This window comes from Camelus dromedarius, chromosome 6 (genome assembly GCF_036321535.1).
Source record: "Camelus dromedarius isolate mCamDro1 chromosome 6, mCamDro1.pat, whole genome shotgun sequence".
Lineage (NCBI taxonomy): Eukaryota > Metazoa > Chordata > Mammalia > Artiodactyla > Camelidae > Camelus > Camelus dromedarius.
Window position 1 is genome coordinate 68,969,625 of NC_087441.1, and position 27,151 is coordinate 68,996,775.

Here is a 27,151-nt window from a genome sequence, read left to right on the forward strand (position 1 = left end):
GATTTGAAAGGTAATCTGTATCAAGATTAAAAAAGCCTTAAGGGATAATTCTAGGAGTTCAAGATTTGCAAATATTAACTATTATATATAAAAATATATTAAAAAAAATTTCTTCTGTGTAGCACAGGGAACTGTGTTTGGTGTCTTACAATAACCCTTAAAGAAAAGGATATGAAAAGGAATATATGTATGTCTCAGACACTGTGCTGTACACCAGAAATTGACACATTGTAACTGACTATACTTCAATTAAAAAAAAAAGATAAAAAAGCCTTGAATGAAAGTCTGAGATTTAACCTTTTTTTTTTTTTTTTTCTGGTGGGCAATGGACAGCCTTTGACAGTTCTTTGAGCAAGGAGTGACACGATCTTGAGACAGTCAGGCTGTTCTGGCATCAGTTTTCTCACTGGTGAGATAAAGGAGTTGGACTTGAGAGTGGCAGGAGCAACTAGCTTTAACAAAAACCTTTTTGCCTCAAATTTACAAAACACCTTTGCCTACATTTTCTAATTTGATTACCTCACCCTCCAAAGTCCAATATTAACTATGAAATTTTTTTCTTCTTTTTTTTTCCTTCGTAACCAACACTGGTGCTCAGACATTGCAGTGGAAAGGGGCTCTGAATACACTTCAAGCTAAGAAAAAAAACCTCCCACAATTTTATTTTCTTCACCCCTTAAGATGTGATGTCATTAGTGGGACTGGGCAGCTGGTTCCCCTCATGGGCAAGATGCAGTTGAGTGGCACTCTGTCCTGAGCAGGGAGGGGCGTAAACCTGGGCGCCTTTCTGTGTCTGGGATCAGGGCTGAAAGCATTTCCTTTAGCCTCCTCAGATGAATAAGTGGCACTGTACAAGCATGAAAAGAGCTGTCTGTCATATGAATTTGGCATTGTCCCCTCCACAATCTCTTGAAGGTCTGTTTGTGGTGCCACAGGATTAGTCCTTGACCACTCTGTTCTTTCCATTCCAAAAGAGGCCAGACGGCGTTCTCTCTAAGGCTCTTGCCTCCCAGGTGCTCTTTCTACTTACCGCAGGATCTGATCTTGTCCTGTGGAGAAATTGCATAATTTGGTGTTATGAAGTAATACACAGCTTGGCTTTCTCTTCCCTAACCCCCCGAACAAACCTCTCTTGTTCCTTGGGTTTCTCAGCGTCTGACTGATGTTAGGACAAAGATGAGAACAAATTAGCTGAACCAACAAAAATGGAATTTGGGTAATTTGGAGAAAACTCAATGATGGCTAAAAATGGTTTCTGTAAATTAAAAACATTGACAAGCAAAAGATTGTCAATGTGCTCTAGATCTGATCATCAGGAAATCTGGCTTATGGTAGAAATAGTTCTCATAAGAAGAAAAAACATTGGGCTTCAAGGAATCCAATTAAATTTCTTGAGTTGAATTCGTCATTTCAGCCTGGAGTACTTCATACAGTCGTTCTTTGTTGTTACTATTTGTGGTGGGCAGAACGGCCCCCCAGGGATGTTCACACCTTGACCCCTGGATCCTGTGAATATGTTACGTTACAAGGTGAAAGAGACTTGAGGTTATAGACCTTAAATTGGTGAGATTATCCTGGATCATTCAGGTGGACCTAACCTAATCCCAGGCCTCTGTAAAAGCAGGGAATTTTCTCCAACTGGAGGCAAGAAAGATGCAGCAAAAGAAATCAGAGAAGTTCCAAGTGTGGGAAAGATTCGGTGCACTGTTGCTAGTTCTGAGATGTAGGGAGTCACGTGCGAGAATCAAAGCAGTGCCTCTAGGAGGTAAGGGCCTCCCAGCGGACACCCCGCAAAGGAACAGGACCCCAGTCCTACAACTTCAGGAAATGGAATTCTGCCAATAACCAGGATAAATTTGAAGCAGATTCTTTCCCAGAATCTCCAGTAAGGAATGCAGCCAGGCTGACACCTTGATTTTCTTCTTGTGAGGCTCTAAACAGAAGACCCAACAGGACTGTACTGTACCCAGATATCTGACCCACAGAAGTTGTGAGCTAATAAAGGAATGTCATTTTGAGCTGTTAAATTTATGGTCACTCGTCATGGCATCAATAGAAAATGAATACATTGTTCTTTGTCATTGTTTCTATCTTCCTTATTATCCCACCATTGTCATAATTTACTGAGGATTTGCATCGCATATACTGTGGAACCAAGTATCTGCCTCCCCCACTAAATGTTAGCTCTGGAAGGTAGGGATTTTTTTTTTTTTTGTCTTTTAAAATTTCACCTGTGTGTCCCTAGCACCTCAAACAGTGTCTAACACATACTATGTGCTCGAGATATTTCTTGAATGATTGAATAGGGCTACAAAAGAATTCTCAATATTATCCCTTCCCTAGCTAAGTTTAAAAATCCGGCTGGAGCACCAAAATCTCAATGTAAAAAAAGAACCCAGAAGACAGGACAATACAATTTAAGTGCCAAATGAGAGATATAGGCAATATATACTCCAGATTCCTAGTGGAACAGAGGTTGCAGTGCATCAAACTGGAGAGAGGTTTCGTGGAGGAGAGAAGCCTTATAATAAGAAGACTTAAGGAAGCAAAGTGGGAGGGGAAGGGCAGGAGAAAAAGAGACAGCCCCCAAACTCTCCGCAGAGTGAGTAGCTCAAGGGGACCAGGTGGTGTGTGTACTCGTCCTGGCTGAAGCATGGTGGGAAGACGGCCGTGTCATTGCATGTGGCTTGCTGGGAATTCCTGTGCACATTTTATAGCACGTCACGCCTGCCATCGGGGACCAGAGTTTCAATCATCAACATTCTTTGTCAATCCTTATATTCTCCTAGTATATTCTCCTCATATTGTCCCTCCTCTCATAATGACATGACATTTTCAGACTTAATAGTGTCATATCTTACTTTTTAAAAATACATTTTAATGCAAAAGTAATAGATTGGGAAAAAATATACTAGGCTACTTGGGAAAATATAAGTATAAAGAAAAAAATTGGGGGGCAGGGTATTAGCTCAGTGGTAGAGCACATGCTTAGTTAGCACGAGGTCCTGGGTTCAATTCCCAGTCCCTCCATTAAAATAAATAAGTAAATAAATAAAACCTAATTACTTCCACCAAAACAAACACACACACACACACACACACACAAATAAAATAAAATATTAAAAAAAGAAAAAAAATCATACACACTTTCACCATCCATAATAACTGCTGAATAGTTTGTTGTATTATCTAAGTTTTATCCTTTTAAATAACTTACCTACCATTTTCACAAAATTAGCATTATACTAGTATACTAATTAGTATTCTGAGGGTACAGTTTTATATCTACTTCTTTTTTATGAATTAATAAACCATATCAAATTGATAAATTAACCATAATTTATCAAATAAATCAACAGTAATTTAATTAATAATTTTCACACTGTTGGCCATCTAAGTTGTCTCTAATGTTTTGGGATTTGTGATTGAATACTATTATTTAAACCTTGATAAAATCCTTGTCAATAAGTTTTTGGTTGCACCTCTAATTACATCTTAAAGTCCCAGAAGTTGGGATTATTGCATCTAAATGAATGACTATGTTTAAGGCTCTTTATACAACTGGTGAAATTACTTTGCAGAAAGAAAAGGAGGAGTTTGCTGTATGTCCTATCAAATATCAGTTGACATTTTCAAGACTGTGTATAAGAGTGCTCATCTCACCATACCCTCATCAGCAATTACTTTTCTAACTCTATCTCTGTTAATGGTCTTTTATTTTTGTTTCATTGTAAATTTCACTAATTGTCTAAATTACTTCTGTGTACATGTGAAGTTAAATATATTTTCATGTTAGAGTAGAAATTCACTTATCTTCCTTGTGAATCACCTATTGCTGCCCTTTCCCTATTTTTATATACTAGTGTTTTTGATTTACAAGAGCTCTTTATATATTATCATTAATTATTGATATTGTGATTATCATAGTAATAATTAATCAGTATGTTAATGACATATTTGGACATAGTACTTGCAAATAATGTTCCCATTTTTTAGTTTGCCTTGGAATTTTATTTATCATGTTTATGCATCATCAACATTTCAAAGTAATACAGGAATACTTCAGTCTACACATGGCAAGTCAATGACTTTTTAAAAAAAAAATTTTCCTCAAACATATTTTTCCTTCACTCCCTGCTACCCAAGCCCATCCCTACTGCCCCAACATGGAACAAAAAGTCTACTAGCATTTGGACTTTTATTACTTCCAAAATGGTGTGAATTGATTACATGCCTTATATCAACTAAGTCTTGAACTCAAGAAATGTTCCATCAACGTTTAATGATTGTTTAATAAGCCCACCAATGAATTCTCTTTTAGAATAATTAGATAGATCAACTTAGTACTCAGAATTATGTTCATTTTAGCCTGGAGTAATAGACTCTGACTTGTTATCGGTGAAATACCAGACTCCTCTGATTATTTTGAATGAGTCATAAACACCCGTAACATTAGGGTTTGAGTCAGATATAAGTTGGGAGTTGAAAATATAGCCACTCATTCTGGGGAGTAGCTTTGGGAGTGTCTCGGAATTTTTGGCACTGAAGTCCAATAAGCACCATTATTTCCTCCACGGTCGTGCTCTTGGTGAGCTTTGATCGGCCTCATGTTTAGCCAGGCTACTTCGGCATCACTTTTAAAAGGATTTTATTTGCTATTTAATTTATAGAGTAATAGCACATAAGAATTAATCATATTTCATTTTAAAAGAATCAAAAGCAGAAATTCCAAATACATATTCTGTGAATAGAATCTCTGATCTATTAGTAGAGGTGGTTTAGGCGAAGTGTTGAGAATTCTGGGAAAGTATTCAGGCCAAAAAATGCCACAGCCAATTAGTGATCTGGGAGAAAGGTGTTTGTTTGTTTGTTTACCAGCCCAGGTTAAAGTAAATGTAATGACTAATTTGACAGTTCAAATACAAACTGATTTTCTAATTGATTTAGTGTCTGACACGCTGTCATTGAAGTAACATTATAGACTTTTTTTTTTTCTTCATTTGTTTTGGAAGGTGTTACTCTATTTGTAGAGAACAGCTCTCTGTAGAAAGAGGTTGGTATTACAATTATTTTAATTTTATTTTCTATTTGAAAAACGTTGAAAAATCCTGAGGAAATTTCCTTTGTTCTGTATTGACATCTGGCTTGATTTCCTCAAGGGCTCAATCTTCAAAGAATAGAAAAATAGGCCTGACTTGCATTTGTGACAATATCTGGGTCTGTGTAGGTTTTAAAATACAGTTTTTTTTAAGATGAAGATTAGTACTTGTAATCTTACCTGGATATCTAGCTGAGGGCACCCCAAGAGACCCTGAGCCATAGCTGTAAAATAAAGCTTTGCCCTTTGATCTTTTCTAAACTTCCTTGATCGAAACTCCACACTTATCTGTAAAGCAGAAATAACTTCAGCTTCTTTTAGTCCTCATCATTAGCTTTCAAACTTTACCATTCGTTATTCCCTAGACAATTAGCCTTCATCTTTTAGTCTGTCCTGTGAATATTTAAAATAACGTCAGCTTGATAAAGCAAATTTCAAGTCTACAAACCCAGTGCTGGAAAGCCCTGCTCTCCTGTCCTCGTCACATGGCAGGTGGAACCCCAGGGCCCACCTGGGGAGGGGGCACCGTTTCCCTCATCCAAAGTTCTTCTGAGCTTTGAAAAACCAGCTCTTGGCTGTAGCTAACATGTTCAGCGAACTACAGTTTTCCTTGAAAATGCTTCCTGCCAATTAAAAAACAAAGGAAGAAGATAAATGGTAAATGATTTTCAGGGAATTAAGTTTAACTTTTATAGTCTGTGTTTCTTGCCAAAAAAAAAAATTCTTTAAAGAAGTCAAAAAAATCTGTTTTCATATGTATATAGCCATTTTCTTTCTTCTTTCCCTGCCTACATTGAAACCTCATTTTAGGTAAAATATGTATAAGTTCTTCATTAACATCACACACATTTGTAGACCAGCTCTGTTCATACTAACTTTGTGCCCTAGTCATTCTCTGCCAGTTCTGACTAAACATCTCCTCAGAATAATATGCTACTCTTTTGGAGGCAAGTTGTCTCCTCCCTGAGGTTGGGTGACTTCATTTGATATGACACCAATATTAACCAAGGAAATGAACATTGAACACTGAAAAACCAAAAGGGAAGGTATTTTAAATCACTGGGCAGACACTTGGCACCAGGAGAAGGAACTGGCTCCGTAAGCCGGTCCAGGAAATGTGCCACATTGTTTGTAGAGAATCCAACTCCCCAAATTACAGAACTGGTAGAACGTTGTACACCGGGTTTACTTTGCTGGGTAACGTCATCCTTGGCTCAGATTCAATGAAAGATTCATCATCTTCCCAGGTGACACTGGGGCAAACCAAGGTTTAGTCTCCTTTTATTGCCAGGGAGAGACTGATGGTTGTGGGTAGAAAACTATGCAAGTGTTGGCAGTTCTAGCTGGCTGGAGCTTTCAGGTTTGTCCAAGTGAAAGTCAAGGGTGTGAACCCAGGTAAACTAAATGTTTGCCACTAAAGAAGCCACCGTGGACTTGAAACCACTGAGGTGCATAGTCCCATTCACAGAGAGCATGCCGTTCTATACAGCAACGATTTTCTCTGTGAATGACTCTGATACGTAGGTTAGCTCATTTAAGTTTTTGGGCTAAACATGCAAGAAGGTGACTTCACCAAGGATAGGTAGTGGTTATAGACACAGAATCTAATTCACAAGAAACACAGTTACGTCATTGTGAAGAATTCGAGCTTTGGTTCTTTAAGTATCAGAGTTTGTTATATATTTTAAAGATTGCAGCTGCAAACACTGCTTCTCCATAGTGGCTAGCAGGGTACATGCCTTTAGCTGTGAGAGGCAAGATTTAAATGGTGAATGGAACACGGTGTGGGACTTATTCTCATAAAAATTTAGCTGTATCAATAGCTTCAGAAAATGAAAAGTGTGGGTTTTTTTTAGAACTGAGCGATTATAAGTAAAAGTCTCTTTTTAAAAACACTTTATTGTGGTATAATTTTTGTACAGTAAACTGCACATATTTCAGATGTACAATCTGATGAATTTTGATAGGTGTACACACCCATGAAGCCACCACCACAATCAAGATACCTAACATTTCCATCACTCCCCCAGAGGTGCAAATTTTGGCCTCCAAATTTATCCTTTCCCACCCTCTTTACCCCCTAGTAACCATGAGTCTGTTCTCTATGTCTGTGAGTCTGTTTCTGTTTTGTAAATAAGTAAAAACCTCTTAATTTTTTATCTTTGTCATCTAATCAGCCTGATTATATATTTTAAAATTAGTTCTCAAAGTACTCTATGGCATAACCATCTTCTAAATTTCACAACAAATATACCATGGATACTTGAAAAGTTTCATATTTGTTAAGAATCAGCAAATGATGATCTTACCATATTGATGGGATCACATAGTCTGCTGTTGTTAACAGGTATTCAGCACAAACAGAAAACTGTCCCAAAGGGATAAATGATGAGAGAAAGTGTATTTGAAAAGGAAGATGTGTAGGAATATACTGTTCATTAGTTGCAGTGATAACAAGAACAGTCTTTTGACTTTGCAGAATGGAATCTGCAAAAAAAAAAAGGCCATGGGGATAAAAGAAGGTTCATTTATTCAATATTTTGTGAATATCCAGTTGCCTACAATATGCCAGACCCTGTAATATGTGCTAGGAGTGAAAATATTTAAAAACTTGGTTCCTGCTTTCAGGAAGCTCACGCATGGGCAAATAAATATGGTAGTTGCCATGGTTATAGGTGAGCAACACTCAGGGAGCGTAAAGAAAGAAGCAGCTAAGTTTTCCTAAGGGAACCAGGGAAGAGAAAGCAATGCTTGGTTCTCTGCAGGCCAGGGCAGGAAGAGAATATTGGGAGCTTCACAGGGTCAAGGGCATGCAGGACTGTCGAGTTTACTTTTGGGTAAGAGCAAGTGACTTAAGACTCTTAAGCAGAGGAGTGACACAAAGACACTTTTGTGTTGAATCTGTTTCTCTGAGACCTCTGCAGAGTGTGAGTTGGAAGGGCTGACACTCGGGAGAGGCTGGGTGTTGCCGGGATGAGAAGGGAGGAAATCCAGGGATGCAGTGGAAGGCAGACCACGCTGACTACTGGTTTCTTTCGGGCACCCCATTCCCACCTGTCTCGGCTTCAGCCTTAGGCTGGACTGAAACTCAGTGGCATGCCATAAGTTCTGAGGTGATGTAAATGACATGTACACAGTTATGGGTAAAAATCCCAATAAAACAAACTCTGAGGGAGGTGCAAATTATTTTATTTTTCTTATATTTTGTTACCTAAAGGATTGTTGGCTAGAAGTTCCAAAATACTTTTCTGTACAAATAAACACACACAGTAACAGTATGTACAAGTCAAAGTTAATTTAAAAGTGCCTCTTTTAAAGTATGGGCAAATCTGTGGCAATCCTACCCTGGAACAAGCCCATTTAAGCTCCGCTGTTAATAAAACAGTATAATATATGAAACGTGTGGCTGAGGAAACCAGCTAGTGAGTGTCACAGTGACTCACTGCATATGAGTGACTACAGAGTAACTTGAAGTGGCGGGAACACCTATGACAAAAGCTCCCGTGGGGTCCTATAGGGGCTCATTTGTGGCCCTTGGATGAATGGGAAATAAGCCCAGCATGAGCTCTGTTAAATTTTTTATTTGTGTTTAACAATAATTACCAAGGTTACACTGTGTACCAGGCAAGTGCGAAGAGTAGGATCAAAGCTTACAGCAAATCAAATACTGACAGCTGGTTCAACCAGAAATGGAGAATATGAAAACCAGAGACACTCAGAGAGCACTGTTCTCTTTTAATTGCTGTGTCTCTTTTGAGAATCTCAATCTGTTTAGTATTAACTGAACAAAGTGTATCCAAAAATTAAAGGCAAATTTTTGTTGGGACCAATGGTGCATTTAGAAGAGAAGAAACAGTGTGTCAGTTTTGACTTAGATGGGATTAACCATCAGAGAATTGTATTCGAGTCACGTTCACCATTATTTGCATTGTTACCTCTACTGTTTATGTTTATACTTTCTATGTGCATGGCACTGTGCTAAGAAGTCACCACTCACTATTTCATTTTGTCTCTCCAAAGCTTACGTGGTAGTCAGATGTTAATATTACCCCCATATTCAAGTAAAGCTGAGGCTTAGAGAGGTTGAATGGACTTTTTGCTATAGGGGCTCACCATAAATGTGAGACTGTTAGCACTGAAAGAAACTCGAGGTAATCTATTTCATCAAGAACCTAGCTGCTAAGCAATCAGGCAGGTACCGTAACACCAAGAGTCCATGTCTTATCCAACAAGGACAGCTACTGCTCAGTTGCAGCCTTTTTTTCTACATGGGAATGGAGGCCCATTGTTGCCAACCTTATAATTTTTGAAGAGAAATCAGAAATCTGGATTTGAAGGTGAAATTTCCCAATTTTTAAAACATGCTGGGCAAATAAGATATGTCCAAAGGCTAGATCTGATCAAAGGATCCCCAGTTAGCAACTTCTAATTAAGTACAATCCCATTATTCTACAAATGAGGCACAGAGAGGTGAAGCGAGCTGCCTGATGTCACACAGCAAGTCAGCTGGGAATCAACATGCAATACATATTTCTTCCATTTTCTTCCTTGAAATCTTGTTAGATTACAAGTTATCAAAACATTCCTGTAAGTTTTTCAGAAAAACTTGATGTGTATAGTTGAGGAAATGAGCTAGTAAGTGACAGAATAGATTGGCTATAGATTTTTGAAAGTTATTTAAAAATTGTTTACTTCCTTCATATATTCTACTAAAAATTGATACTTGCAATGCTAATGCTTTGGGCATAAATATTTATAAATATTTGCTTTTCCTGCTGCTGAGTGTTTTTGCTTAATGATTTCATAAAGAACTTTTTAAACACCATAACTTGGAGAATAGAATTTCTAAGAAAATCATCTATGGGTTGATTTTTAATTTTTGCTTAATGGATGTTTCAGGAGCATGATGACTTTTAACTACAAATCTTCTAATATTCTTCAGTTTTTATTTGATTTAAAAACTGGAGAAATGAATTAGGGGATCATATTACCAAACAATGAAGAAACTTTCCACTTCTACTGCAAGATTTTTCATTGTGGACCATAATAATTATAGAGTTGTTCTAGAGCTTAACTATTAGTATCTTCTCCCTTCCTTGTTTCTCTAATGGTAAAAAGATGGCTCTTGTGGGAACCCCTTAGTTCTCCATTCATCAGCTGGCTTGTCAAGGAATCCAGGAGGGGCTGTCCCACTGATGGCCAAAGACCCTGTGTGTGTGCAGATGTGGATTTATGTGGATGAGTGTTTCAGGAAAGAATATAAGAGAAATGAAGTCAGAGAGGGAGAAATGAAGTCACTCATCCGTCACACCCATTTCTTAAAGGAAGTGTCGGGAGTCAAAAGCTAGAGTGACAGATTGGGGGGGTGGGCTCTCAACCACGTGGTCTCAGGGAGTCATGAGATTCTTGATGACAAGGCACCGATCTTGCCTGCCGTTACCTCTTGCAGATGGGTCTCAGCATTCCCCTGTTGCTGACCGTGTGGCTTTTAATAGTACAGATGTTAAATATCTTCAGTAAGCTCAACCATTGTGAAACTTCTTTTCATCTGCGACTCCTTTACTTCCTGTGCTGTCACGGGCCTGGCAGTGCACTAGCTGACTTGCCCTGGAGGTTGGGGAAGGCCGACGGAATCCTGAATTTCCAGGCTCTTAGGAGTTTATTAACTTAGAATTAAGTATTTTAGAAGATCAGCTCGTATCTCATTTTCATATTTGCCACAATCTATTTTTTCTTTTATTTTGAAATAATTTTAGATTTACAAAAATGTTGCCAAAAGAGACCACAGTATATTTTCAAAATGAATTTCTTTTTTTAAAAACCTGGAAATCATTTCCCTATCTCATTTATATCATTTACTCAATGCAGTTATTATATATATATAGTTTACCTATGACAGGAAAAGCAAACTGTCATAGCAAAAACATGTGATCAAACAAATTCATGTATCTTTTTATTGACTCAGGTGAGAGAGGATATCCATAGTGCTTTGCATTCAGTAGATTCTCAAGAAATATTGTGGACTGGTGTACATAATAGGAAGGGTCTGATGACACATCTTCCCTCTTTAACTCAGAATTACTTAACAATGTCTTAATTTGTGTTTCAGTGTTAGGAAGGACTTACTGTGCACTGGTGCAAATGTGTGTCCCTCTAACTCAGAGTTTTATTTTGCAGAGAGGCCCTGTCTTAGGTTGTTTGGGCTGCTATAACACTGACTGGGTAGCTTATAAACAACAGAAATTTATTTCTCACAGTTCTGGCAGCTTAAAGTCCAAGATCAGGGTGACAACATGGTTGGGTTCGGGTCAAAGCTCTCTTCTGGGTTGTGGATGGCTGACTTCTCCCTGCTGACTTCTCTCTATAGTAGAAGAGGCATGGAACTCTGGAGAGTCTGTTATAAGAGCCCTTATGCTATTCACAAGGCCTCCATCTTCATGACCTTTGTACCTACCAAAGGCCCCACCTCTTAATACTGTCTCCTTGGCATTGGGATTTCAACATGAATTTGGGGGGATCACAAACATTCAGGCCATAGCAGGTCCCCAATGATCTTATGTTTTCTAGGACATTATGCTCAAAGGCCAGTGTTGTGCATAAATATTTCCTAACTTCTCTTCTGTATCTTATTATATACTCGTCATCCATTTATTTAGCTAAAGCTTTTGATTTCTAAATTTCTTTGATGTCTAAATCCATCTAAATCTGAGATACTTCACTAATCCCAAGGGGTTAATATATTCTACTTGTGCAAACCCATGTTCTCTGTCTTTTAAGCACCAATTCTATTTGTTCTATAGTTTGAAATTTGCAAATTTTAGCCACTATATATAAAAATTTTTTTAAAGTTTCTTCTGTATAGCACGGGGAACTATATTTAATATCTTGTAATAACCTTTAATGAAAAAGAATATGAAAACAAATATATGTATGTATATGCATGACTGGGACACTGTGCAGTATGTCAGAAATTGACACATTGTAACTGATATTTCAATTAAAAAAAAAAGAATAACTGAACTTTCACCATCCTGTGTCCACCCTCCTGCATACTTTAAGGACTGCTACTATGTTTGCACATGTAGCTACTGTTCGGTGCTTTAAAAGACAGAGAACATGGGTTTGCACACTCCAGTCATGACCATATTTGCTTACTATTTCTTTAACCTTTTCTCAGAACTTTTAGTAGCTTTGTTGTCCTCCTCTCAACAAGCTGGGGGACTGCTCTGATGTAGGACCCTGGTGTGAACATGCTGAGGGTGAGAATTCAGAGATCTGGAGAATTTGGGGAGGATGTACTGTTAGCCTGTCAAGTTAATCAGCAGCCTGTTTGTAACCCCCATCTCTGGCGGAGCTTTCCTATTGGAGTCATTCAAAAATGTGTCTAGTTCCTGAACTTTTCAGTCCCTTTTTGGCTTTCCTGTTTTTTTTTCTGTAATATTTGGGAAATCCTGTACATTCTCCATCTTCTTAATGAAAAGCCCAGAAGTGGAAGCATCATTAGGAGGGTCCTTAGGACTTTGAGATTTCTTAGGACTTTGAGAGATCAGTCTACATTTTTTGCTTTCTTCAATTTATTTGAGCCAGAATAGGGCTACCTTTTCCAGGAGACTGAGTAGAATATGCTGGTGTCCATTGCATTTTCTCATACCTTGCTTTTCTTTCCCTAGCTTCATTCAATTACACGAAGTTGTAGTGCTCATAAATTTTGTGTAAACCCTGCCCTAATTGGTTTGGAGGTTACATAAATGAATTAGACAGTTGTTGCCCTCAAGTGGTTTATGATCTTGCAGGATGGAGGACATGGTAAGTACACCAAAGCTGTATGATGCAGACAAAAATAAGTATAATTTCTGTTTCCAGTTTTATTCCTTACTTGGGTTAAATTTATCTGAAGCTTTTTAATCAAAGCCCTGTGGAATAAAGGAGAGGACGCAGAGAAAAGCAAAGTTCCTGGGCTGAATATACTCTTCACATACTGCGAGTGGTCTTGCTCCAAAGTACGAAGTCCAGACGTTGGGTTTATCCCACAGCTCGGTGAATGACAAAAATCCGAAGACTACATCTTTTGTAGCTTCACTATTTACAAATAACCTATAAGGATGCAGTAACCCTCTTTGAGGATCTACTGGCAGGCATACAACTAAGCCCAGTGGGGAGAAGCATCATCTTGAGTCCGGGACAGTGAAACTGGTTGTCTCTGGACTGTCGCTGTGCCACAGTCACAGAATGTAACAGAGATAATGCAGGAATTGTTACCACGCAACTCGGCTAAGACAGCCATCATTTTCAGGGCTTTGTCTCTAAAATCTCTCTCTTCCGTAAATTAATTCATGAAACTGCATAGCTTAGCCCTCTGAAAAGGATAACAGTTAGTGGTCTCCTGCCTTCGATGGAGAAACCGAGGCACAAAGCAAGCAGTTAATTTCCCTGAAATGTCCTGTGAGCAGTTAATTTCTTCGGAATGTCCAGTTAGCCCCTTAGCCAACGTTACTGATGACTAATTCTTGGTTCCTGACAACGGTTCTTCCCGGGCTCAAATATATTCTCAGCAAATCGTGAAGCTCGTGACCAATGAGCACTGCTCTGTTTATTCCATTAGATGCATTAGAAGCTTTCAGGGTCACTGTTTGTTTGTATATATGTTTGACATCATCTTTTTGGACTGTACTTGAGGTGGTTACCTCATAGCGAGTATCTCCGCAGAGATCCCTGACTGTATCAACACATCAGTAACTGTTACCGAAATATCACAGACCCAGGCTCTCCCACGAGGCATCTCTGGCCAAGAGGGCTGCTGAAAAGAGGAAGATGAGAAAGCCAATATCCTTATGAACTAAACTGTATTTCTAATAAAAGAAAAGAAAACAAGAACAAAACATTGACTTCGGTTCAAAATCCAGCTTGTTTTCTTTACAGAGGCCATTTTTTTAAGTTTGTCCGTACAAACTCACGCCTTTTCTCCATTGCTTATTGTCACATACTTTAAGAGGACATATTCTTTCCTTTTGATTTTTTCCCTTCTTCTACCTGCTTCTCTGTCTGCTTTGCAACACTGCAATCCTTCGGCTGTGTCTTCCCTGGTCAGTGTGCTTCTCCTTGTCAGACAGAGAGAGGGTTCAATGAAGGCAGCAGCGAGTGATGCTAGTTTCATCTGATATCTGTCTGTGTCCCTTCCCACTTCTTACTTCTGCCTTCATAATATCTTACTTAGGAGTGCAGGGAAATTTCGCCAATCTGACTCTGTCTGCACGGAAAAGTGAGAGCCGGGGAGGGGGAGGGGGTGAGACTGCAGCAGTTGCCTGGCCCTTTCTCAGTCCTGTGCTGGAGCCAAGCGGCACTGGCTGCATCCAGTGACGTCATGTTAGTAGCTTGAACTTGGCCCTGATGGAGGTATTTACACCATGGAAATCTGCAAATGCTACCTACTAATCAGGAACTTTTACTTTTTTCCTGAAGAGCTGGCTTACCAGCACATCACTGCCCTTATTTCCTGAAGAGCTGGTTTACCAGCACATCACTGTCCTTACCCTATACCTGCAGGACTTCTGCTGGTGTCCCGTAGAACTTCACCAAACCACTGACATATTGTGGACACAAGATGATAATCCAAAAGGAGTTAGGAAGAGGTAAATTCTCCACCTGTGCCATCACGTAAAGACATTTTGGGGACAGGGCTTTATCCTACCTGCAATCTCCATGAGCAACCCTTTAAAGCTCCAACAAATAAGTGTCTATTTGTAAGTCACAAGTGGGCTTTCTAAACAAATGCTGCTTCAGGATAACTTATAATCCCTGTTCCCACTTTGAACCAGCTTACTCCCACCACATCTCCTGTCCCCAGCAGACACCCAGGAGCCACTCTTCCTCCCAGCTTTGGTACACCCATGGATATAGGTGGAGGGTTTTTGTGCAGTGACTTCCATGACTCTTGTGGCTTCAGTGATTGAAAGGACTTCAGAAGCGTCAGGGATTCTGGCCCCACCACTGACTTCAGTGTGTGGGAAGTTCAGCTGGTATGTGAGCATTGGAGTTAAACCCCAGAGGCTTCTGCTCTTCCTGAGATCCCTTCTTTGTTGCCTCTGATAATTTCACAGCAGCTTCAGTGATGACAGGGGAGGCCACTGGCAGCAAGAGCAAGTGAGAAGGAAATGTCAGAGAGTCTCTTGGTAGCTGTCCGGACAGCACTGAGGAGCTCAGTTACTCACCCTCTCCCCTTGGAAACGTCTATAAATAGCTGAGGGTCTTTGAGGAGAACCTGCAGGTCCCCAGTCATGGGTGGGGGCAGACTTTGAGAAGCCATCATTTTCCTTCCAGGCCACTGAGTTCCAGGGGACCTGATCTTAAGTTCTCAGCCTGTGAAATGGCAGCGGCACAGAAATGTGGAATCTGAACTCAGTGAGACCTGGTTTAACAATTGGGTAAGCACCTAACAATCACTCATCCATTCATTCATATCCCAAGATTAAAAAAAAAAAGCAAAGAAATCCCCAATGACTTAGCATCCTTCTCTGAAGAAAAGTGAACAAGGTTACAGGGGCCTTGGAATTGCCATTATACATGTGATGTAATTTTGTGCTTTGAAAAAAGTCAGCTGCTAGATTACAGAGTGCTTTTCCAAGTTTTTAATAGATCACATTAAAGACCACTCTCTTAGAGTCATTGTGGAGGAAACCTATACTGCCTTGCACAGGGAAGGAGCTCAGGAACATTTTTCGTGGAACTGGCTTTGAGACAGAAATATCGACTCATTTTTAAAAATAAATTTTTTAAAATGACCTGGAAATAACTCATTCAAGCCTATTACCTAGCATTGGCAAAAGGTCTTGTTAGTTTCTCCAGCTCCCTTCATGACCTACCTACTCAACTGGAACATCTTTACTAGACTGTGAGGTCCATGGTGACACAGACCACCTAGAGTTCTTTTTTTTTTTTAACCCAGACGTGGTACTTGGAAATCATGTAATGAGTATGTATTGAATGAAAATAATAAAGTGGATCCTGAAAACAATTTCACTGATGACAGTAACATGAATTCTTTCAATTTAGTTTTTTTAAATTGTATATATATGTATATGTATATGTATATCTTTTTAATTGACGTATAGTCAGTTTACAATGTTGTGTCAATTTCTGGTGTACAGCATAAGGCTTCAGTCATACATGAACATACATATATTTGTTTTCCTGTTCTTTCCCACTATAAGTTATTACAAGGTATTGAATATAGTTCCCTCGATTTAGTTTTGAGCAATACATTTTAAAGTGTCAAAGAAAGGTTTATTCTAAAATTTCCTTTTCAGGGATGCATTCATGTGTGGGGTGTGGTATTTATAAATATATAAGCAACAAAACTGTTTAATGAAAACAGTGGGATTGTTTTGGTAAAATCTAAGGTTATGATTGGTTTATAATCTAAGTGAAATCTATCGAGAAATAGAAAACCTGTGAGTCTGTGTTCCTGGCTGGGACTTTGTTTAAGCCAAATGCAGCTGTTTATAATCCTTACGAGAGAAACTCTATTTTCATATAATTCATATATATCAATATCTTTTTCATAAAATATTGTGAGAGTTTTTTAAAGCAGTTCTCTTATCTTCTGAGGTTTTGATTTTTTTCTGTTTTATCTTCTTTTCTATGCTCCCACTAGTCATTGGGCATGTTTCCTTGGAGCAGAGGTGTAGGAAGGACAGAGGAGTGTTTGGGTCCATTACCTCAGTTGGCGCAGGAGTCTAATCACGCAGGTTCTTGTCTGCCTGGGACAGCTGCCTGTGCCCGTGCCGGGGAAAACCCTTTATTCACAAGCTACGTCACCTCCCCACTCTGGTTTGTCAGCTGCCTGGCAAATCTTTGTCCTTGGTCACAAGTGTCATTAGATGAGAGAATATGGGTGCCTGAAAGCAAACACATCACCACTCCTAGAAAAGCAATTCTCAGTTTGTGTTCTGTGGATGGTGAGTCACACCAGTGTACTAAGAACAGAAGAGGACAGAAACCAAGGGGAAGAGGGGTAAAGGACACCCTCCACCCTCCCTGGTTACAAATTTGGAAAACACTCACTTTGGGCATTTTTGTTGGCTTGAATGGTAGCTGATGAAACGTCAACAAAATAAGAAGGTAGGATTGAATTACTGGGAAAGTATTTTTTCTCATGGCTGCCTGAGAAACAGACTTTACTATTTATGTACATCTTAATTTTCAGGCATTAAAATTATAGGAACATAGCCAAAATTAAAAATAACCTGTGTTTTGTACTTTCTTGATGCGTAACTATAGAACATTCCTTGACCTTCCTCTGCCCTCGCTCTCACTATTTAGTTACCATGGCGACCACCAAGGTTCACTTTTCTTTTTTTCTGATGTGTAAGAATAACATTGCCATATGAGGGACAAACTGAAAGCTGAACATGCAAATGCAGAGTGTAGTCTTATTTTAAGATGCAGCTCGCCTGAGTTAATCCGCTATTCTGTTACACAAGTAATTAGTAGTTTGCTGCATTTGTCCTCCATTTTGAACTTCTCCTAACGCCACATCAGACCGCTGAATAGCTATATATATTTTTTAAACACCTTTATTGTGGTATGGTTTCTGTACAACAAACTACACATATTTCAGATGTACAGTTTGATGGATTTTGATAGATGTGCACACCCATGAAGCCACCACCACAATCAAAATAGCTCACATTTCCATCACTCCCCAAGAGGTGCAAATTTCAAATTCTCAATTTATCCTTTCCCACCCCCTTTACCCCCTGGTAACCATAAGTTTGTTCTCTACGTCTGTGAGTCTGTTTCTGTTTTGTGGATAAGTTCATTTGTGTCCTTTTTTTGGATTCCACATAGAAGTGATATCCTATGGCATTTTTCATTCTCTTTCTGGCTTACTTCACTTAGAATGATGATCTACAGGTCTATCCATGTTGCTGCAAGTGGCATTATTTTATTATTTTTACGGCTGAGTAATATTCCATCGTATACATAATTCCACATCTTCTTTATCCAGTCCTCTGTCGATGGGCTATGTCCTTTTGTTTATGCTCTTTCCTCTCCCTGGAAAGAGTTTCCTCATCCCCCAGGGTCCAGCTGGAGAACCACAATCTGCAAAGTGGCCAGTCCTCAGGCCTTGTCCCTCTGTCCTAATCTACAGCCATTGGTCTTTGCATGTTTACAATTTTTCTATGATCTCAGGAGTTATTCAGGATTAATTAGGCCCAGTTAATCCTCAGATCCAAGACTGCTATTGAAGCATTTCCCAAGCTTCCTTTTATTTTTTTAAATCTGTTCAAGTGTCTCTGTAGATCAGTCGTCACATGAGAGGTCATTGGGGTAGGAGATTCCATTATATTTCTTTATAATGTTTATTATTATTTAGTTAGTCAGGTTTTTTTCTACTTTTGGATATAATTTATAATAAGCCTAACACATTAGGATATTAGCATAACACTTATAATTCATAGATAAATATGCAAACGTTGGAGTAAGTGATTACATTTTAAAATAATGGATTGAACTGTTAGAAAAACTTATAGACCACTATCTTGGACTATGACATTCTTGAGGGAAGGAACATGATTTGTGTGTGTGTGTGTGTGTGTGTGTGTGTGTGTGTGTATCCTGGTACCCAACATGGCTCTTGTGTGCTTGTTTGTTATAGTGCATAAAAAAGTCTGTGGGATGAAATATAATCCATAGTTCTCCAGCTGAGAAAGCCAGGGAATGAACAGTAAGAGATCAGCATGGTAGTTCCTTGTCTTCATTTCTACCTAAACAATGGCAGACTCTCCCCTCCCCTCGAGTTAATTTAAGAGGTGGTTCCCAGGCGCCGGCTGGCATGCCCTCTGCTGTCCTGCCCCTGAGCTGGCTTGAGGAACTATTGATGCCATCTCTGCTGATTCCAGCAGTGACCCTGCAGGAATCCCCCAAATCCTCCTCCTGCCTTCTGCATGGCCAGTTCTCAAAGCAAGGCCCCAGTTCCTTGCAGAGCCTCTTCTGTGCGCACCTTGGTTTCCATGCACATCCTCAGCTTTGGCTGGGTGTCTGCAGAGGCATTCCCAGGAGTATGTGCCCATCACGCAGAACATTCCCTCTCCTCTTGCAAAGGGACATTGTCCCTGGTCAAGCTCACGATAGACTAGAGCTTCTTCCTTTTGGACTATTCCTTTCCAGACAGTTTCTTTGACTTCTCCACACAAGGGTCTACTCTTGTCTCTTCTACCTCCCCTATACATTTCTACCTGCCATCCAGGCTTGTCCACACTGGACCCAAACTCATATGGTTTCAGAAGACAGATGGGTGAGAAACAGGTGAAGCTTGCAGAGTGTTTACATAGAAACCCACAGGAGTGGTCATTACTAAATAATTTTTTTTCTTGAAACATGGAACTTTCCCGATGTAGCTTTTGTTTTTCTCCTTAGGTACAGAGAAGAATTTCCCTCCTAGAAGAAAAACAGAATGCAAATGTAGTAATAAACATTGGAAATTGACTCTTTAAAAATTTTTTTTAATTGAAGTACAGTCAATTTATAATGTTGTGTTAGTCTGGTGTACAGCATAGTGATTCAGTTATACATATACATATATATTCCTTTTCATATTCTTTTTCATTGTAGGCAAGATATTGAATATAGTTCCCTGTGCTATACAGTAGGACCTTGTTGTTTATTTATTTTAAATATAGTAGTTAGTATCTGCAAATTCTGAACTCCTATTTTATCCCTCCCCACCCCCTTCCCTGCCATAGTCATAAATTTGTTTTCTGTATCTGTGAGTCTGTTTCTGTTTTGTAAATAAGTTAATTTGTTTCATATTTTTTTAGATTCTACGTATAAGTGATATTATATGGTATTTTTCTTTCTCTTTCTGGCTTACTTCACTTAGTATGACGATCTACAAGTCCATCCATGTTGCTGCAAATGGCATTGTTTCATTCTTTTTCATGGCCGAGTAGTATTCTTGTGTGTGTGTGTGTGTGTGTGTGTGTGTGTGTGTGTGTATACCACAGCTTTTTTATCCAGTCATCTGTTGCTTTCATGTCATTGTTTTTGTAAATAGTGTTGCTATGAACATTGGAGTGCATGTATCTTTTCAAATTAGAGTTTCCTCTGGATATATGCCCAGGAGTGGGATTGCTAGATCATAGGGTAAATCTGTTTTTAGTTTTTTAAGGAATCTCCATACTGTTTTCATAACGGTTGTAACAAACTACATTCCCACCAACAGTGTAGGAGGGTTCCCTTTTCTCCACACCCTCTCCAGCATTTATCGTTTGTGGATTTTTAATGATGGCCATTCTGACTGGTGTGAGATACCTCACTGTAGTTTTGATTTGCATTTCTCTGATAATTAGTGATATTGAGCATTTTTTCATGTGCCTATTGGCCATCTGATGTCTTCTTTGAAGAAATTGCTATGACTTACTTTACATAGGAGAATAACCTAGTGGTATGATTTAAAGAAATACTGTACTCACCCTACCTTCAATCAGGCCTCTTTAAAATGACTCCTTTTCTTTAAATGTCAATCAGAGATTCACTAGGGTTAACAGAAACAGAGGAATGTAGAGTTAAGGTAGTGATGCTATTATGTGATTCAAATTTAGTCAGGTGATTTCTTAACCCCATCCTGAGGTCCTGGAAGACTGAGAATTCAACAGATGGGTGAGGGGTCAGGTTTGGGTTTGGGGAACACCTCAGGCAAGTCTGGGCGGGAAAGGCCCCTTGTGGAGCAGAATGAGATGACTGGGATCTCATTTTTATAATTTCAGTGAAAGGCAACCTAGGTGGGAAAACAGGAAAGGTGCCTAACGAGAGAGGTAAGGAGGGACGGAGAAAAGCACTGGGTGGCCTCGGGCAGAGCACTCTGTGTGATTCTTCCTTTGCTTCAGCCTCCTCCCAGAGCTGTCATGTCATGTGCAGTCATGTCATTGTTGGAAGTCTCTGAGCTCCCGCTGCCTCCAGCCCCGTACTTGAGCCTTATTCCTCGCCTTTCTTTTCCAAAGCCAGAGCCAAAGCAATAGCGATGTGATTTAAAGGAAAACTCCTTTACATGTATTGCCTGAAAGTCTTGCAGTGCTTTATGGTTTATAAAACTGTAACCACTGGTAGATTTCACAGTTAAGGCACACCAGAAAATATAAAGACATGATTCTAATACTTGATTTCTTTATGACTGAATTCAGCTTTAGTTACTCTCTGGCTACCTCTCCTCTTCTCCTTCCCTCCAATCCCCGCCGAAGCAGTGATTATCTAGTGATTATTTTGGGGGGAAGGGGAGCTAAATTCCATATGCATAGCTCAATCCTAGAACAAATCAGAATTCCATTTTGGTCTTTCCTTTCCCTCCTGCCAGGTTCTCCTCCTCCATACTTTGTACCCCACAGCACTGCTTCCTCTGTAGGGGTTCTGTGGGATGACAGGTGGGGCACCTCCATATCTGGTTCAGATGCACTGCCCTGCTGCTGTCAGGACTGGCCACATCGTTTAGGGGGTCCAGTGCGCGATGGAAATGTGGGGCCTCTAGTTTAAAAAAATTAAGACTTTTAAGATAGCAATAGCAGAACATTAAACCAAGCACAGGGGCCAATGTGCCTGCCCAGGTCACTTGCCTGCAAAGCTATTACCTGTGTTCTTGGTTGTCATCTTCCAGCCTGGCTCCCGGTGAAAGTCATGGCCAAGGCTCTCTCCTGTCTCTCCTGCTGTCTTGGACTCCCACCATGACTTTCTCAGATGCTGCAGATTCCTCGAGCATAGCTGTACCTTCTATCTCTTCCCCAGTTTAGGTGGTCTGCTATGAAGCCCTCTGCCTCGTGACATTTCCAGTAGCAGGACAGCTGTCCCCCCTGGCTCCCTTCCACCCTTGCCGGACACCTGGCCACTTCTCTGTCTCCTCCACATACTTAGTGGGCATGTCTCCATCACCCGCTTTGTACAGACATGTGCTGCTATGCTAAATCGCTGTTGTTGGTCTGCATATCCCAGGGCATGACTAGTGCCAGGGGGAATCCTACTATCAAATTTTAACCTGTCAATTTCTTCCACCTTAGATTCCTCAAATTTTGTGAAGGAACCTATTTATTTATTTATTTATTTATGAAGTATCTGCTGCTTTTGGGGTTTTTTGGGGGGCTATTATTTCCTTTTATATTTTGGGGGGTGGATTAGGTTTATTTATTTATTTGTTTGTTTGTTTGTTTGTTTGTTTGTTTATTTTAATGGAGGTACTGGGAAATGAACCCAGGATCTCCTACATGCTAAGCATGTACTCTACCACTGAGCTATCCCCTCCCCCTGGAACCCTTTTATATTCATGTCCTTCCTCAACTTACCTGCAAGAGAAGAAGAGAATGGGAAGGCAGGTTACGACATTATTTTTTCCTTAATCCTTTTGGCTTCTCCCTTATTTTCAGCCATTTTTCTGATTACTGTACACTGAAGAAGGAACTGGGGAGTGGCAGAAGCCAGTTCCCTTTCTCCCAGTTTAAATGCACCCATCAATCATATCTGTCACTCTGTAAATCAGGCTTGGCAAACTAAGGACTAGAGGTCAAATCTGACCACTCCCATGCATTGTGTATTGCCTATAGCTGCTTTCATGCTTCAACAGCAGAGCTGAATGACTAGAACAGAGACCGCATGGCCTGCAAGCCCCAAATATTTCATATTTACCCCTTTATAGAAAAACTTTGCCGACCCCTGTGCTAGACAATCACAGCCGAAAGTACAGTGTCTTCATCTCTGGTGGAACCTACTGGGGGTGTTGAGAGGTGTCTGATGACCCCAGTGGTTAATCTGTCACAGATTAATGCCTTACCACTGCCAGCAAATACTTCCACATACATACAGAGAGTAGACAGGCATTAGAATTTCACATACACACAGAGGTGGTGCAGACATTACTATCTTCATTTTAAAGATGAAAAAATTGTGGATTAGAGAGCGTATGTAACTTGTCCAGAATTACGGAATAAGTAAGTGTGAGGTTAACGGTGGGGACGTGAATCTCTTGATTCCTTGGGGTAAATGGCAAACATCTCAGGATGATTCAGCATGTTAGAAAAGCAAGTGTTAAGGGTGATCTATGAGGTCGTGGGACACCTTTAGGTCCACCGTGGAGTTGGGTGGTGTGCTGAGGTAGGGTGGCTGGAAGGTGGAGCAAAGAGAGGGACTAAGGGCTACTATGTATTTAAAGAGATTATTTCAAAAGGTGGTGGCAACTCATTGTCTTACATACTTCCTGACCACACAATGAGCCTGAAACTTTTGCACTGTGATAGCATGGCATTTTCGATAGAATCAATTTGTAATGCACCTTAATTAGCAAATCACAAAGTTTTCCTCTTTAACTGTTCTTGCCAACCTTTGCATTCATATTGCAACCAAGTTTATGGAGGTTGGTTGACTGCCATGGCATTCACACAGCATCAGAGTGAAAAGAGTCTTTAAACATCAGACAAATATCTTTGACAATCATATGGCTTCAGTTGCATTCATAGAATGTGTTTCAGTAAGAATAATTTTTACTTTCCTCCTGGCTTGATTTATGAAGTAGCTGTGCTCTGTTTTCAGTTTAGGCTTCCTATACACTGATCTATTTCAAGACAAGGGATGCCCAGGGACGATTAGAAAAGACAAGTCAAGAGGTGTTTAAAACAGACACAACCCATGACTCTCTGCATTACAATTGACTTTAGATCATTCTTTCATGTTAAGACATGGTTGAGAGATTTAAAATAAAAGGCATTTAAAGGACACCTGAGTGCTGTTGACATATGTGCAGGCAATTAGAACATGAAGTCATCATCAGCACACAGATGGATGATCTGTGTAGTATTTCATCTTCTCCCTTGTCAGCATGAAGCCGTGATATCATCCAAACCACTGCATGTCTTTCTCCTAGTGGAGGTTAACCTGTCTTTTTAATACCCAGCAGCTGTGATTTGCCTTCTTTTTCTTGAAAAACGCAATTAAATTATGTGAGAGTATTTTCTGCATAAAGATGATCGTTTTTTCTAACAGGACATTTTGTACGAGTTGGCTTACTAGAATCATCAGCGACTGTACAAACTGAAATTTGTTTTAATTTGCATAATGAAAAAAATCAGTTCGATTCATATCCAGTCCTGTAACAATTGTATTTCTGGAGTCCTAGTGACTTTCCCAATTCAAAGAGTCAGAAGTCAAAAAACTGCAAGGGCAAAGTTACTCTCCAGCTCCTTTGAAAAACTCAAGCACTGAGAAGTAGAGAGGCCGTGTCAGGGGAGCAGGGGAAGAGAATATGGCCTTAGAAGAATAATTTGTACACAAGTAGAAATTAGAGGGGAAAATCTGCTGGAATAGAGAGAGGCTACATTAATTGTTTTTTTGAGACTTTTTGTTGAATGGTATGCCCTTGACTAAATTTGTTTCAGCCCCCAAAAGGATACGATGAACTCAGTTGTGTTGCAACAGTTCTGATGTGGACGTAAAAGCTGCTGTTCAGCTTTCTGCTTGCACACGGAGTATCCAAACAAGCCTGTGTTCTAGTCCAGGCTTTCCCAGGTCCTGGCCACACTCTTTGGGGGCAAATGTCTAAATCTCTCTATGCCTCACTTTTCTTATCTTTTTAAGAGAAATTGTAGTACCTGCTTTATGGATTGTTTGGACCAGGATTTTATGAGATGATACTATGTCAGATACTTATCCCAGTGCTCAGAGCATCTGCTCCTTAGTAAAAGCCAGTGACTATTACTGTGAATAGGAGTAGGAGTTAAGAATAACTCATCACATAAAGACTGTTGAGAGAAAGTCTAAGGTTTTTGTCTTTCTGGCTATTTATAGGGCTCTGTTGTGAGGGAAAGGGAAATGACTGACTCTTCTGGATGGTGGGGCTGGGTCTTTTTAAAAGTGATGAAATACAGGAAGGAATTCCAGTTCAGGCTAACCAGGAGGCTGGTAAATTTCCAGAGTCGCTTTCTTTGTTAGATGATAAAACAAGTATTTAGCAACTTTAATTAAACTAAATGGTGACATTCTTCAGGGGCCACAGGTACTAAGAAAATGGCTGAAAAAAACCTATAGTGGTCAAGTAGAAAGAATATAGGTAAAATTTACCAGAAAACTAGAGTTACCTTCATCACTTAAATTTGAGGGCCTTAGTCTTTTTATATAACCAATAACTATGTATTATATCCTATGATACATCAGAATGTTAATAATAAAGGATTATAAATATACAAATGTTTAAAATGTATCTGAGGCTGAAGAATGAGTCATTGAAGTTAAAAATGTCAAAACCTGTTATGTTATCATTACTTTATATAATAGTATATTTCTAGGTATTTAAATGCTTTTCTCTTTTATACAATTGACAGTAGCTTTATTTCTGTGAAAAAAGTTAAAAAAAGAAAAAAAAATCCCAAGACCCTGTTATAGATGCTAGAAATTAATATAACAAGGGAAACCAATACCCCCTTTTATCAAAGCGGTAAGAAAGGCCACCCTATTTTACATTCAAATTTTTAAAACTCTCAAACTGTACATTCATTCAGACTCAATATGTGATTTTCAAACGTTTTCTTATTTCCTGGCAGTTTCCTATCATTATTTTTTGTTTTTGTTTTTTTCTGGAAAACTTTCCCGGGTCTGCTGTTATCTTTCTTGAATAATATTAAGTAGAACTTCATAAAATATTTTACCATGGTTTTAGGCTAGCATAGAATAATATTTTTTCTATTTGGCCATAGTAATATTTTTCTTGAACTTTTGGTTACAACATTGCTGCAATGACTCCAAAAGAATCCCCTTTCTTGAATTCTATCATTTTGTGTAATTATTTAGAAGAAATTTCAGTTGTCCTGGATAGATCTGTCCTAGTGGAATGAAAATGCCTTACATAAACAAAAAACTTAGTTATTTTGAGGATTTTATGAGCACAGAGAATGAGAAGTGAAAAGTCATTTAACATGGCTTGTTGCATAAACAAAATTATGAAAATGAAAGAAAATTGTAAAGAAACTTTAAGGGCAAGCCTAGGAATATTCATTCACAGTCTGTATCATTAGAATGAATGATAGTCTTCTGAGAAATGTTTTTGAACATTTCATGAGTTAGGATATTTATAACTAGACTTAACCAAGCAAATAAGGTATACGGAGGGAATAATCTGGCATTGATGGAGAATGAGCTAGTTGACTTGATCTGTCTTTTGCATCTTAAAAGTCACATAAAACTAGAACAGATGTTTTCTTTGGCCTTTAGTTTTGGGTGCTTTGGGTATTGTCATTTGTGCCTAAAAGAAAGAAGGAGGACAGTGCCATGCTAATGTTCTGGAAACCCCACTTGCATCAGGCTTTTTGCCAGGTCACAGTGTAAAAAGTAGGCTTTTTAGTAATTCTGTGCTTTCCTTTTTACTGTGTGTTACACTTACAATTTTATAAAGTAATTTAAAAAATAGAAATTATATAAATAAAGTTATTGCGGTAGCTCACCCTATGCCCTAGGTAGGTTCTTGAAAAAGAATACAAATAAAATAAAACCAGGAACAGACAGGAGCTGGGTACTTGAGAAGCATAGGAAAGATGCTAAAACCTAATTTATGCAGAAAAGAAGTTTTTGTTGGTGGTAGGGATGCAGACTATTGTGACTAATACAGAAAAAAAAAAAAAATGTGGAGCGAGAGGATGGCCATAGTTGAGTCCCTGGGACATGCCCTGCCAAGTGTGGGTCCTTGGCTTCATGTAGTAAAGAATTCAAGAGCAAGCCATAGTTGAGTAAAGGTAGATTTATTTGGAGAGATACATACTCCATAGACAGAGAGCAGGCTGCCTCAGAAGGCCAGGGAAGGCCACGAGGTGTGGGATTGGGTGCTTAGTTTAAAGTAAAAGTAGATACACACTCCACAGAGTGCAGGCTGTCTCAGAAGGCAAGGGAGTGAGATGCCTTGAGGTGCAGTGTTGCTGGTTTTTATGTGCTCAGTAGCTTCATATGCTGACAAGTGGGAGGATTATTCCAACTACTTTGGGAAAAAGGCTGCAATTCCCAGGAATTGGGCAACCGCTCACTTTTTGACCTTTT

At 39.3% G+C, this 27,151-nt stretch overlaps 1 protein-coding gene across 5 annotated transcripts in view; it reads left to right on the forward strand.

Moving 5' to 3' along the window:
* FILIP1 (filamin A interacting protein 1) overlaps positions 1-27,151 on the forward strand; it is a 180,937-nt gene that overhangs the window by 42,868 nt on the left and 110,918 nt on the right. The window contains exon 1 of one of the 5 annotated variants that reach the window (XM_064486937.1): positions 15,485-15,519. The exons of the other annotated variants lie outside the window; for them this stretch is intronic. The gene's annotated coding sequence lies outside the window, so the exon portion shown is untranslated. Of the gene's footprint in view, positions 1-15,484; positions 15,520-27,151 lie in introns of those variants that run through there. 5 annotated transcript variants of the gene reach the window in all.